Source organism: Neoarius graeffei, chromosome 1, assembly GCF_027579695.1.
Source record: "Neoarius graeffei isolate fNeoGra1 chromosome 1, fNeoGra1.pri, whole genome shotgun sequence".
In the NCBI taxonomy this organism is placed as follows: Eukaryota; Metazoa; Chordata; class Actinopteri; order Siluriformes; family Ariidae; genus Neoarius; species Neoarius graeffei.
Window position 1 is genome coordinate 106964255 of NC_083569.1, and position 13155 is coordinate 106977409.

The following is a 13155-nucleotide window of genomic DNA, read 5'->3' on the forward strand; positions in this document are numbered from 1 at the left end:
GAAACGCACACAACAGGCAAACAGTCCGAAACAGCAGGCAAAGTCGTAATCGAGGAAACAGGCAGGAGGTCAATCGAGGCGCCGACAGAATATCAGAGGCAAAACTATACAAGATCAAGGGACGAGAAACAGGAGTCGAAAAACCAGGAGGTCAACAAGAACAGGGAACAAGGCTCAGTAAGGCACACTAGACGCGGCGTAATACTTCGCATCGTCCTTGCATGGGCGCAGTCCTTAAATAACCCAAACATAGTTCATTGATTAAAGACAGGTGTTCTTTGTTAACGGCGCTTGCCGGAGCTCGTTAGGCTCGCGCGCAGTCCGAGGCGCGCCTTCAGGTGCACGAGACAAGGTGTGGAGGACTGAAACAGTTCTGCGCAAGCGCAACACGATTGCACTAGAAAGCGTGTTCAAGCTGCCAGTGTAGCTGCAGTCTTTTTAGTTGCGAATTACGAGTATTTCCTTTTGTGTTAATAATTCGCCATGTCATAACAAATGAAACTTTCGTCCTTCTATCGATGTGAAGAGAGGTAAGCAATTTATTATCTATATTTTTTCCATCAAGGGCGGCACGGTGGTGTAGTGGTTAGCGCTGTCGCCTCACAGCAAGAAGGTCCTGGGTTCGAGCCCCGGGGCCGGCGAGGGCCTTTCTGTGCGGAGTTTGCATGTTCTCCCCGTGTCCGCGTGGGTTTCCTCCGGGTGCTCCGGTTTCCCCCACAGTCCAAAGACATGCAGGTTAGGTCAACTGGTGACTCTAAATTGACCGTAGGTGTGAATGTGAGTGTGAATGGTTGTCTGTGTCTGTGTCAGCCCTGTGATGACCTGGCGACTTGTCCAGGGTGTACCCCGCCTTTCGCCCGTAGTCAGCTGGGATAGGCTCCAGCTTGCCTGCAACCCTGTAGAACAGGATAAAGCGGCTAGAGATAATGAGATGAGATGAGATGAGATTTTTTCCATCAAAGTTGCATTTTGTGGCTTCGAAGCTAAGTTTTAGTGCCGTTTCTAGAACACAACATCAAGAAAACGTGGAAGAAACAGCAATAATGGAAGAGCCGGTTTCTAAGCTGCCTAAAACTAGAAATGGTAATTATTTTTTGTTACATAATGCACTCAGGCTGCCAGTCGGTGCGACCCCCCCCCCTTTGAAAAATCCTAGCTACGCCCTTGCATAGACTGTATAAAATCAAGCTCAATGATTTCTCCGCAGCATTATTTGAACACGATCAGTTGATGGTAGAATGGAAGGAGGCGGTTCTTCTGGAGAATGCCCGCACTCATGGTTCTATAGCTAGAACCCATGTTTCAGTTTTCCGAAAGGATTAAAGATTCGTTTCATTTTAAATGTTTGCCGAAAACGGAGCACATCACAGCCTACGAAAACTCGCCGTCCGACCTGCGGAAGCATATTGCGGTATATAAACGTTTTATTCCAAGAGAAAGCTTGCAGTGAGCTGTCTGTGCTTTTAGAGCGAGCGATAATGTTGTAAACGTAGCTATGCGGTCTGGTTAGTCAAATGACTTTCTATGGATTTGCCTGCCAAGTTGCCGTAACCTTGTCCACGGCTAACGCTAACACATAGCTAGTTAACTTGGACACTCTTAGTTAGCATGTAAAAACAGAGTTATGCTAAGATGAATAACGTTAACTTATCTGAAGTCCTTTCAGAAATATGTTTTAGCATCATCTTGCCAAATAAACAGAATGTAGAAATCTTTCTTTTCTAGTAGCGTTAGCTACCCAATATGATTTCGAGTTGAAAAGAGTTTGCTAGCATGTCAGGTGGAGTTTCACTGACTAGCTAGTTTAACGCTAAACCGCCATGATGGCACAGCATGCGTTCATTTCATAAATCCAGTCGGTCATTTCAGAGGCGTTAGGTTTTGTAAGTGTTGTGTCAATAATACAAAAATGTGTTGGACGACAACTAATGAAAATCCCAAATTCAGTATCTCAGAAAATTAGAATATTACTTAAGACCAATACAAAAAAAGGATTTTTAGAAATGTTGACCAATTGAAAAGTATGAACATGAAAAGTATGAGCATGTACAATACTCAATACTTAGTTGGGGCTCCTTTTGCCTGAATTACTGCAGCAATGCGGCGTGGCATGGAGTCGATCAGTCTGTGGCACTGCTCAGGTGTTATAAGAGCCCAGGTTGCTCTGATAGTGGCCTTCAGCTCTTCTGCATTGTTGGGTCTGGCGTATCGCATCTTCCTTTTCACAATACCCCACAGATTTTCTATGGGGTTAAGGTCAGGCGAGTTTGCTGGCCAATTAAGAACAGGGATACCATGGTCCTTAAACCAGGTACTGGTAGCTTTGGCACTGTGTGCAGGTGCCAAGTCCTGTTGGAAAATGAAATCTGCATCTCCATAAAGTTGGTCAGCAGCAGGAAGCATGAAGTGCTCTAAAACTTCCTGGTAGATGGCTGCGTTGACCTTGGACCTCAGAAAACACAGTGGACCAACACCAGCAGATGACATGGCACCCCAAACCATCACTGACTGTGGAAACTTTACACTGGACCTCAAGCAACGGGGATTCTGTGCCTCTCCTCTCTTCCTCCAGACTCTGGGACCTTGATTTCCAAAGGAAATGCAAAGTTTACTTTCATCAGAGAACATAACTTTGGAGCCCTGTGATGACCTGGCGACTTGTCCAGGGTGTACCCCGCCTTTCGCCCGTAGTCAGCTGGGATAGGCTCCAGCTTGCCTGCGACCCTGTAGAACAGGATAAAGCGGCTACAGATAATGAGATGAGATGAGAACATAACTTTGGACCACTCAGCAGCAGTCCAGTCCTTTTTGTCTTTAGCCCAGGCGAGACGCTTCTGACGCTGTCTCTTGTTCAAGAGTGGCTTGACACAAGGAATGCGACAGCTGAAACCCATGTCTTGCATACGTCTGTGCGTGGCGGTTCTTGAAGCACTGACTCCGGCTGCAGTCCACTCTTTGTGAATCTCCCCCACATTTTTAATGGGTTTTGTTTCACAATCCTCTCCAGGGTGCGGTTATCCCTATTGCTTGTACACTTTTTTCTACCACATCTTTTCCTTCCCTTCGCCTCTCTATTAATGTGCTTGGACACAGAGCTCTGTGAACAGCCAGCCTCTTTAGCAATGACCTTTTGTGTCTTGCCCTCCTTGTGCAAGGTGTCAACGGTCGTCTTTTGGACAACTGTCGAGTCAGCAGTCTTCCCCATGATTGTGTCGCCTACAGAACTAGACTGAGAGACCATTTAAAGGCCTTTGCAGGTGTTTTGAGTTAATTAGCTGATTAGAGTGTGGCACCAGGTGTCTTCAATATTGAACCTTTTCACAATATTCTAATTTTCTGAGATACTGAATTTGGGGTTTTCATTAGTTGTCAGTTATAATCATCAAAATTAAAAGAAATACAACCCCGATTCCAAAAAAGTTGGGACAAAGTACAAATTGTAAATAAAAACGGAATGCAATAATTTACAAATCTCAAAAACTGATATTGCATTCACAATAGAACATAGACAACATATCAAATGTCGAAAGTGAGACATTTTGAAATTTCATGCCAAATATTGGCTCATTTGAAATTTCATGACAGCAACACATCTCAAAAAAGTTGGGACAGGGGCAATAAGAGGCTGGAAAAGTTAAAGGTACAAAAAAGGAACAGCTGGAGGACCAAATTGCAACTCATTAGGTCAATTGGCAATAGGTCATTAACATGACTGGGTATAAAAAGAGCATCTTGGAGTGGCAGCGGCTCTCAGAAGTAAAGATGGGAAGAGGATCACCAATCCCCCTAATTCTGCGCCGACAAATAGTGGAGCAATATCAGAAAGGAGTTCGACAGTGTAAAATTGCAAAGAGTTTGAACATATCATCATCTACAGTGCATAATATCATCAAAAGATTCAGAGAATCTGGAAGAATCTCTGTGCGTAAGGGTCAAGGCCGGAAAACCATACTGGGTGCCTGTGATCTTCGGGCCCTTAGACGTCACTGCATCACATACAGGCATGCTTCTGTATTGGAAATCACAAAATGGGCTCAGGAATATTTCCAGAGAACATTATCTGTGAACACAATTCACCGTGCCATCCGCCGTTGCCAGCTAAAACTCTATAGTTCAAAGAAGAAGCCGTATCTAAACATGATCCAGAAGCGCAGATGTCTTCACTGGGCCAAGGCTCATTTAAAATGGACTGTGGCAAAGTGGAAAACTGTTCTGTGGTCAGACGAATCAAAATTTGAAGTTCTTTATGGAAATCAGGGACGCCGTGTCATTCGGACTAAAGAGGAGAAGGACGACCCAAGTTGTTATCAGCGCTCAGTTCAGAAGCCTGCATCTCTGATGGTATGGGGTTGCATTAGTGCGTGTGGCATGGGCAGCTTACACATCTGGAAAGACACCATCAATGCTGAAAGGTATATCCAGGTTCTAGAGCGACATATGCTCCCATCCAGACGACGTCTCTTTCAGGGAAGACCTTGCATTTTCCAACATGACAATGCCAAACCACATACTGCATCAATTACAGCATCATGGCTGCGTAGAAGAAGGGTCCGGGTACTGAACTGGCCAGCCTGCAGTCCAGATCTTTCACCCATAGAAAACATTTGGCGCATCATAAAACGGAAGATACGACAAAAAAGACCTAAGACAGTTGAGCAACGAGAATCCTACATTAGGCAAGAATGGGTTAACATTCCTATCCCTAAACTTGAGCAACTTGTCTCCTCAGTCCCCAGACGTTTACAGACTGTTGTAAAGAGAAAAGGGGATGTCTCACAGTGGTAAACATGGCCTTGTCCCAACTTTTTTGAGATGTGTTGTTGTCATGAAATTTTAAATCATCTAATTTTTCTCTTTAAATGATACATTTTCTCAGTTTAAACATTTGATATGTCATCTATGTTCTATTCTGAATAAAATATGGAATTTTGAAACTTTTACATCATTGCATTCCGTTTTTATTTACAATTTGTACTTTGTCCCAACTTTTTTGGAATTGGGGTTGTAAACACTTGAAATATATCAGTCTGTGTGTAATGAATGAATATAATATACAAGTTTCACTTTTTGAATGGAATTACTGAAATAAATCAACTCTTTCATGATATTCTAATGATATGACCAGCACCTGTATAAGACAGTAGTCAGACCCAAGGACGCGTTATCCTAATGGGCTTCATGGGCAGCTGCCCAGGGCCTCGGCCACTAGGGGGCCTCGGAGGTAGCGAGATCAGAAAATATGAAACGATATTTTCAGAAGTTTTGATCATATTGATAACATTTTTGATGCATTTCGCCACCCGTAAGGAAGCCCACCTTGTCCCGTCGCATAAATCACCCGTCATTGTCAATATGATCACTGTCCACCATGTCTTCACACGCTACGCCAGCTTGAGTTCAATGATTTAATTAATGACTTCGCTTTCCAGAAAAGTAGGAAAGTGCCCTTGTAAGTTGACCCATGGCTGTCAAACTGAATGCGCAAAGCTGTGTGCCACTGCTGTTTGGTACACTACATGTGTGAAAGGATGAAATGTTTCACATAGCCTAACATTTTGAGATTTATTTCTGAGAAGCAAGATATTTTTCTTTCTTTGTTATCGCTCTTTGTTTTCACAGGTTAAAAGTTGCCTGGATTCCAAAATGAAAACAAACGGTTATATACCAAATGAATGTTCTTGTTCTGAATACTAAAGAAACTGTTGTAGGCCGAGGTTATGTTCTTGACATGTTGTTCATTGACTCACTCATTCAAAGGCTCATCTCATCTCATTATCTGTAGCCGCTTTATCCTGTTCTACAGGGTCGCAGGCAAGCTGGAGCCTATCCCAGCTGACTATGGGCGAAAGGCGGGGTACACCCTGGACAAGTCGCCAGGTCATCACAGGGCTGACACATAGACACAGACAACCATTCACACTCACATTCACACCTACGGTCAATTTAGAGTCACCAGTTAACCTAACCTGCATGTCTTTGGACTGTGGGGGAAACCGGAGCACCCGGAGGAAACCCACGCGGACACGGGGAGAACATGCAAACTCCACACAGAAAGGCCCTCGCCGGCCACGGGGCTCGAACCCAGGACCTTCTTGCTGTGAGGCAACAGCGCTAACCACTACACCACCGTGCCGCCCATTCAAAGGCTTCTTGAGGCTAAACTTTAGTGAACCAGACTTGTTAACCGTGATGTCTGATGGATTTTTTCACCATGCAATTGCCTATTTCACCATTGCTTTTTCTTGATTAAATAGGTGTTGATGGATATAAAGTTTTATCGTTCAATAGTATTTCTAATTGTGCCACTGTCATTATTTAAGTTTCTGTGTCTAGTTAGACAGGAACGTCTGAGGGGGTGAATTTGCTGAGCGCAGTTGACAACAGGCAGGGGTGGGGCCTCGGGGGGGTGTCTGCCCAGCACCTCGGCAAGGGTTAACGCGGCCCTGGTGAGACCAGCTGTGATGTATGGATCGGAGACTGTACCCTTAAGCCTAGGTCACAACCGGACGTATGATTTTTTGGCTGTGCGATTTTTGGCGTTTCCCAAATCGCTGCGTTTTTTTTGTTCGTGGAAAAAGACGCACGTTGGCTGTAAGTTTGTCTTGCAACCTGAAAAAAAACGTAAGAGTTTGTTTGACATGACAAAGAACCTCTGCGGCCGGTCTGCGGCCAGTCTACGGCTTGAAAATCAGCATGTCACATGCGCGCCCTCCATGCGTTTCTTGCGTTTTTTGCACGTAGACTGGCCGTAGGGGCGGCACGGTGGTGTAGTGGTTAGCGCTGTTGCCTCATAGCAAGAAGGTCCTGGGTTCGAGCCCCGTGGCCGGCGAGGGCCTTTCTGTGCGGAGTTTGCATGTTCTCCCCGTGTCCGCGTGGGTTTCCTCTGGGTGCTCCGGTTTCCCCCACAGTCCAAAGACATGCAGGTTAGGTTAACTGGTGACTCTAAATTGACCGTAGGTGTAAATGTGAGTGTGAATGGTTGTCTGTGTCTATGTGTCAGCCCTGTGATGACCTGGCGACTTGTCCAGGGTGTACCCCGCCTTTCGCCCGTAGTCAGCTGGGATAGGCTCCAGCTTGCCTGCGACCCTGTAGAACAGGATAAAGCGGCTACAGATAATGAGATGAGATGACTGGCCGTAGGAGCACGTACGGCCGGTTGTGACCTAGGCTTTAACGGAGAGACAGGAGGCAAAGTCGGAGGTGGCGGAGTTGAGGATGTTAAGGTTTGCGATGGGAGGTTGGACAGAGTAAGGAATGAGCACATCAGAGGGACAGAACATGTAGAGAGCTTGGGAATGAGATGGTATGGGCACATCCTGAGAAGAGATGTTGGAAGGACGATGTTGAGGATGGAGCTGCCGGGCAAACGAAAACGAGGAAGGCCAAAGAGGAGATACATGGATGTGGTGAGAGAGGACATGAAAGTGGTAGAGAAGGATGCGGAAGACAGGGAAGACATGGGGACAAAAGATCCGCTGTGGCGACCCCAGTCAGGAGCAGCCAAAAGAAGATGAAGTTTTTGAATTAATTTGCATAGATTTGCAATGAACCAATAGCAAGGCACTGACGCGAGCTCCGCCCCTCGCCAGCAGATGGCAGTAAAGAGCTTCCGGGTTTGTTTTGAAACTCTTCGTAGAGGAAGAAGTGAGGCGAGAGAGAGAAAGGCAGATTACGACTGTTTACAAACTTTAACTGCTTAAGGTGGGTGAGGGTTTATTTTGTTTATGTTTATTTCCATCACAGCACCATAGTGAGATTGTTTCTGTGTTTAAAACCGCTGTTTTTTTCCTCATAAACAAATAAACAGACGAAGAAAAACGCCATTTTAGTTGATTGACTTGAGCTCGTGTGTGGATGAAATCTGTTTATTTTTATTTTACTAATTTTAATGTCTTAAATGTTATTTAATTCCTACTAAACAACTCCAATCAAGAAAGCACCAAAAATGCTGCTGTACTGGGAGCGTTGTTTTTATTTTTTAACATTGTATAGCATTATTTTATTCTGTTTATTTATTTAGTTAGTTAGTTTGTTTGTTTATGAAAGTCCTGTCAGGAATTAAAAGTCTTTATCTTTTCCAATAAACAAAAGAAATCCTGCAGAAGTGCACGTACATCCGGGCTGCGTCCCAAACCGCTTTCTCCAGGACATGTAGTGCACTACACGGAGGGTAGAATCAACCCTTGGGTCACAACCTATTTCAACAACACAGCATTCGAGTCACACTCGCGCCCTATCTAGTTCACTTTTGAGTGATTTGGAATTCATCCCTAATGCTACAGTAATAATACAGTGGTCTGCAAAAGTTTGTGCACCCCTGGTCAAAACCGCTGTTACTGTAATGATCTCCAAAAGGCATAAAGCTAAAGATGACTCATTCCCTTTATATTTTAAGCAATATATATATATATAATATTTTAGTTTTCATCTTTTACTTTTTCAAAATGACAGAAAAGGAAAAGGGCCCCTAAACAAAAGTTTTGGCACCCTGCATGGTTAATATTAATTTATCCCTACATTTTACTTTATTGTGACTTGATTTAAAAAAAAAAAATTAAATAACAGCAACGGATTTATTATTCCTACTGCTTCATTAATATTTCATCTCATCTCATTATCTCTAGCCGCTTTATCCTGTTCTACAGGGTCGCAGGCAAGCTGGAGCCTATCCCAGCTGACTACGGGCGAAAGGCGGGGTACACCCTGGACAAGTCGCCAGGTCATCACAGGGCTGACACATAGACACAGACAACCATTCACACTCACATTCACACCTACGCTCAATTTAGAGTCACCAGTTAACCTAACCTGCATGTCTTTGGACTGTGGGGGAAACCGGAGCACCCGGAGGAAACCCACGCGGACACGGGGAGAACATGCAAACTCCACACAGAAAGGCCCTCGCCGGCCACGGGGCTCGAACCCGGACCTTCTTGCTGTGAGGCGACAGCGCTAACTACTACACCACCATGCCGCCCCCTCTCTCTCTCTCTCTAAAACCATTTCTTTTTTTTACCATCAGGTCACAAAACATGTAATCTTTAATGAATGATATGTTAAAAGATAACTTTAATTTTCTGAGATGTAATAAAAACATATTTATATGCCAAAGTCAGAACGTAACAGAAGTGTTGTGGACATATATATTCTCAATTTTAACAATGTAGAATTACTTTTTGAAACATAGGAAGGTGATGTTTTAGCAAATATAATTAATAAACATGTGCAGTAGAATAAACATACACATTCTTTCAATAAGATTAACATGGTATAGAGCTAGATTGTAATTAATTTGTAACAGACGCGAGATGGACAATCGTAACAGAAGTAATGTAACAGACATCATTTTGGAACTCATAGGCTTGACTTTGGCATATAAATATGTTTTTATTACATCTCAGAAAATTAAAGTTATCTTTTAACATATCATTCATTAAAGATTACGTGTTTTGTGACCTGATGGTAACAGGTAGCGCTAACCACTACACCACTGTGCCGCCATTTATGAAATTGATTTTAAAAAATTAATAATGAAAAACTAACAGCAACACACTTATTTTTCCTTTATTGTTTAATTAATACTGTATACATGTCTATTTTAAGCCCTGCATGTTTTTCCATCAGTAAATTGTTTTAAAAAAATTAAATTATTATTATTATTAATGACTGTTTTATTAATATTTATTTTGCCGTGTTCATAAGTGTAACTAGATTTTTTTTAAAAATTAAGAATGGAAAAACTGTAACAGCAACACAGATTATTTTTTTTATTATTGTTATTGCTCTGATGTTTTATTAACATTGTATACAGTGATCTGCAAAAGTTTGTGCACCCCGGTCAAAATCGCTGTTGCTGTGAACAGTTAAGCAAGTTGAAGATGAAATGATCTCCAAAAGGCATAAAGCTAAAGATGACTCATTCCCTTTATATTTTAAGAAAAAAAAATATATATATTAGTGCTGTCAAGCGATTAAAATATTTAATCGCGATTAATGTCGCGACTGTCATAGTTAACTCGCAATTAATCGCACATTTTTGTCACATGAAAAACCATTGTAATTCTCTTATCAGCATAAAAAAGTGAATGGGCTTGCTCACCGTTCGAACTACGGGGGTACTCGGGGGATCCAAGATCCCCTGAAACAGACATGAGATCCCTTGAAAACATGATTTGGGAAATGTTGGGGGGTCTCTAAAATATTGGCAAAATGATGTTTATTGACATAGCAATCATGTGTAACGGGAAGCATTTGCATATCCGAAGTGAGCGCGCGATGGAGATCCGCGCTCTGAGACAAGCGCAAGCACCCCCCCCACACCCCCCCACCCCCGAAGGGAAAAAAATGGACCCCCCGAAAATATCGGCATAGTTCGAACACTGGTTGTACCAATGTTTTTTTGTGTTTTTTTTTTTTTTTATTGCAGAGCATAATGCGTCTTGTCACAGCCACTGCAAACTGGGGCTGGAGCTGCCGATGGGAAAACGAAACTTAAGCCGAGCACCGTGGCTCTTCGGGGGAGGGCAGAGGACTCTGGCTGTGCGGGGCGTGGCATCATGTCACAGAGCGTTAATCTCGCGATAAAAAAATTATCGCCGTTAAAATTGAGTCAAGTCAACGCGTTAATAACGCGACATTTTTGACAGCACTTTATATATTTTTAGTTTTCATCTTTTACATTTTCAAAATGACAGAAAAGGAAAAGGGCCCCTAAACAAAAGTTTGGGCACCCTGCATGGTTAGTACCTAGTAACGCCCCTTTTGGCAAGTATCACAGCTTATAAACACTTTTTGTAGGCAGCTAATAATCTTTCAGTTCTTACCTGGGGGATTTTCACACATTCGTCCTTGCGAAAGGCTTCCAGTTCTACAAGTTTCTTGGGCTGTCTTGCATGCGCTGCTCTTTTGAGATCTATCCACAGATTTTCAATGATGTTTAGGTCAGGGGACTGTGAGGGCCCGGGCAAAACCTTCAGCTTGGGCCTCTTGAGGGATTCCATTGTAGATTTTGAGGTGTGTTTTGGATCATCGTCTTATTGTCGGACCCTTCAACTTTTTTACAGATGGTGTGATGTTTGCTTCCAGAATTTGCTGGTATTTATTCGAATCCATGCTTCCCTCGACCAATGAAATGTGCCCTGTGCCACTGGCTGCAACACAACCCCAAAGCACGATCGATCCACACCCATGCTTCAGAGTTGGAGAGGTGTTCTTTTCCTGGAATTTGCCACCCTTTTTTCTCCAAACATACCTTTGCACATTGTGGCCAAAAAGTTCTATTTTGTTTCCAAAATGCATCAGGCGTATTTAGATGTTCATTTGCAAACTTCAGACGCTGAATTTTGTGGCTCGGACGCAGGAACAGTTTTCTTCTGATGACTCTCCCATGAAGGTCATATTTGTTCAGGTGTCGCTGCATAGTAGAACAGTGCACCACCACTCCAGGGTCTGCTCAATCTTTCTGAAGGTCTTTTGCAGTCAAACAGGGGTTTAATTTGCCTTTCTAGCAATCCAACGAGCAGTTCTTTCAGAAAGTTTTCTTCATCTTCCAGACCTCACCTTGATCTCCACTGTTTCTGTTAACTGCCATTTCTTAATAACATTACGATCTGAGGAAACGGCTACCTGAAAACGCTTTGCTACGTTCTTGTAGCTTCTCCTGCTTTGTGAGCGTCAATTATTTTATTATTCAGAATGCGACGGAGTTGCTTAGAGGAGCCCATGGCTGTTGATTTTAGGGACGAGTTTGAGGAGTCAGAGAATTTATACAGCTTTGAAATCTGCATCATCTGACCTTTCCTAATGAAGAATTTGAACAAGCCACAGCTCAATAAAGCCTCGGTCACAACCGGACGTACGATTTTTTTGGCCGTGCGATTTTTGGCGTTTCCCAAATCGCTGCGTTTTTTTTTTTTTTTTGTTCGTGGAGAACGTAGTTGTGGTAACCATGAAGGAGTAAGATCACCGCGCACCCAACGTACAACCTGGAAGTCGAACGTGCATACCACGCACAAAATCTGAGGCTGCTCGGACGTACGGCTGTCGCTTCATTCGTACAGCCAACGCACCTTCAAACGTGCACCAATCGTACTGACCGTGCGTTCCATGCAGGCTTCATATGAAGGTTGCAAGAACTGCGCACGATCTGTACGTTGTGCGTACCAACGGCGTTCGTTTGTCGTACTGCGGCGATTGGAGAGGGGTATATATATATTTCGGCATACTTTGGTTTCTCACTGTGAAAATGGCAATCCCTCCGCAAAGACTTTGTCTCAAACTCCTGGCCTGCTGGCCACTGTTGTGGTCTTCATCCTCCTCTTCACTGCTCCTTGTCCTCTCTCTCTCTCTCCTCCCTCTCTGCCGCCGTCTCTCTTCCGTCTCCGACACCTTTTCTATCCTCCTCTTCCGTTTTGCCTTCGGCATATTGAATTGAAGCGATGCAATGAAATGAAATTGGGTTTTCTCTCAATCAAAGCCTACGTGTACAAATGGCCGTAGGCACCCCTGCAGCTTTATATACCCGAGTTTTCGTGCGATTGATGCCCTCTCGCCGTACGGCCAATGCACAGCTGACTTACTTGACACACATGGATGATGTACGGAATATCTGAACGTGCGTTGGCCGCACTAATTACGTATGTGGGGCGCACGACACACATACGGAGTCCGCAAGTGTGACGTACGAAAAAAATTGACATTTTGCCCAAACCTGACACCAGCAAATCGTACAAAAGACGCACGTCGGCCGTACGGAAGACACACGAGGCCGTAAGTTTGTAAGTGCCTGTAGAGTTTGTTTGACATGACAAAGACCCTCTGTGGCCAGTCTACGGCTCGACAATCAGCACGTCACACGTACGGCCGGTTGTGACCGAGGCATTAGCTAATTAAGGTCTGGAACCTTGGTAAAAGTTACCTGAGAACTCAAATGTATTGGGGCACCCAAACTTTCGCATGGTGTTCCTTTTCTTTTTTCACTCTCCAGTTGTACAAAACAAAAATAATACACAAATCTCACAGAAAACGCTGAAAAGAAATGTCTCGTCTTTACCTTTATGCCTTTTGGTGATCAGTTCATCTTCTGCTCACTTAACTATTCACAGTAACAGACGTTTTCAGCAAGGGTGCCCAAACTTTTGCATGCCACTGTAGGTG

The 13155-nt window shown here is 43.7% G+C and overlaps 1 protein-coding gene across 4 annotated transcripts in view; it reads left to right on the forward strand.

The window, feature by feature from the left end:
- Positions 1–7614: 7614 nt before the first annotated feature.
- LOC132881512 (NAD-dependent protein deacylase sirtuin-5, mitochondrial) overlaps positions 7615–13155 on the forward strand; it is a 96145-nt gene continuing 90604 nt past the window's right edge. For 3 of the 4 annotated variants that reach the window (XR_009654054.1, XR_009654055.1, XM_060914050.1), the window contains exon 1: positions 7631–7701. The gene's annotated coding sequence lies outside the window, so the exon portion shown is untranslated. Of the gene's footprint in view, positions 7702–13155 lie in introns of all 4 variants that reach the window. The other variant, XM_060914058.1, reaches the window with a different exon arrangement.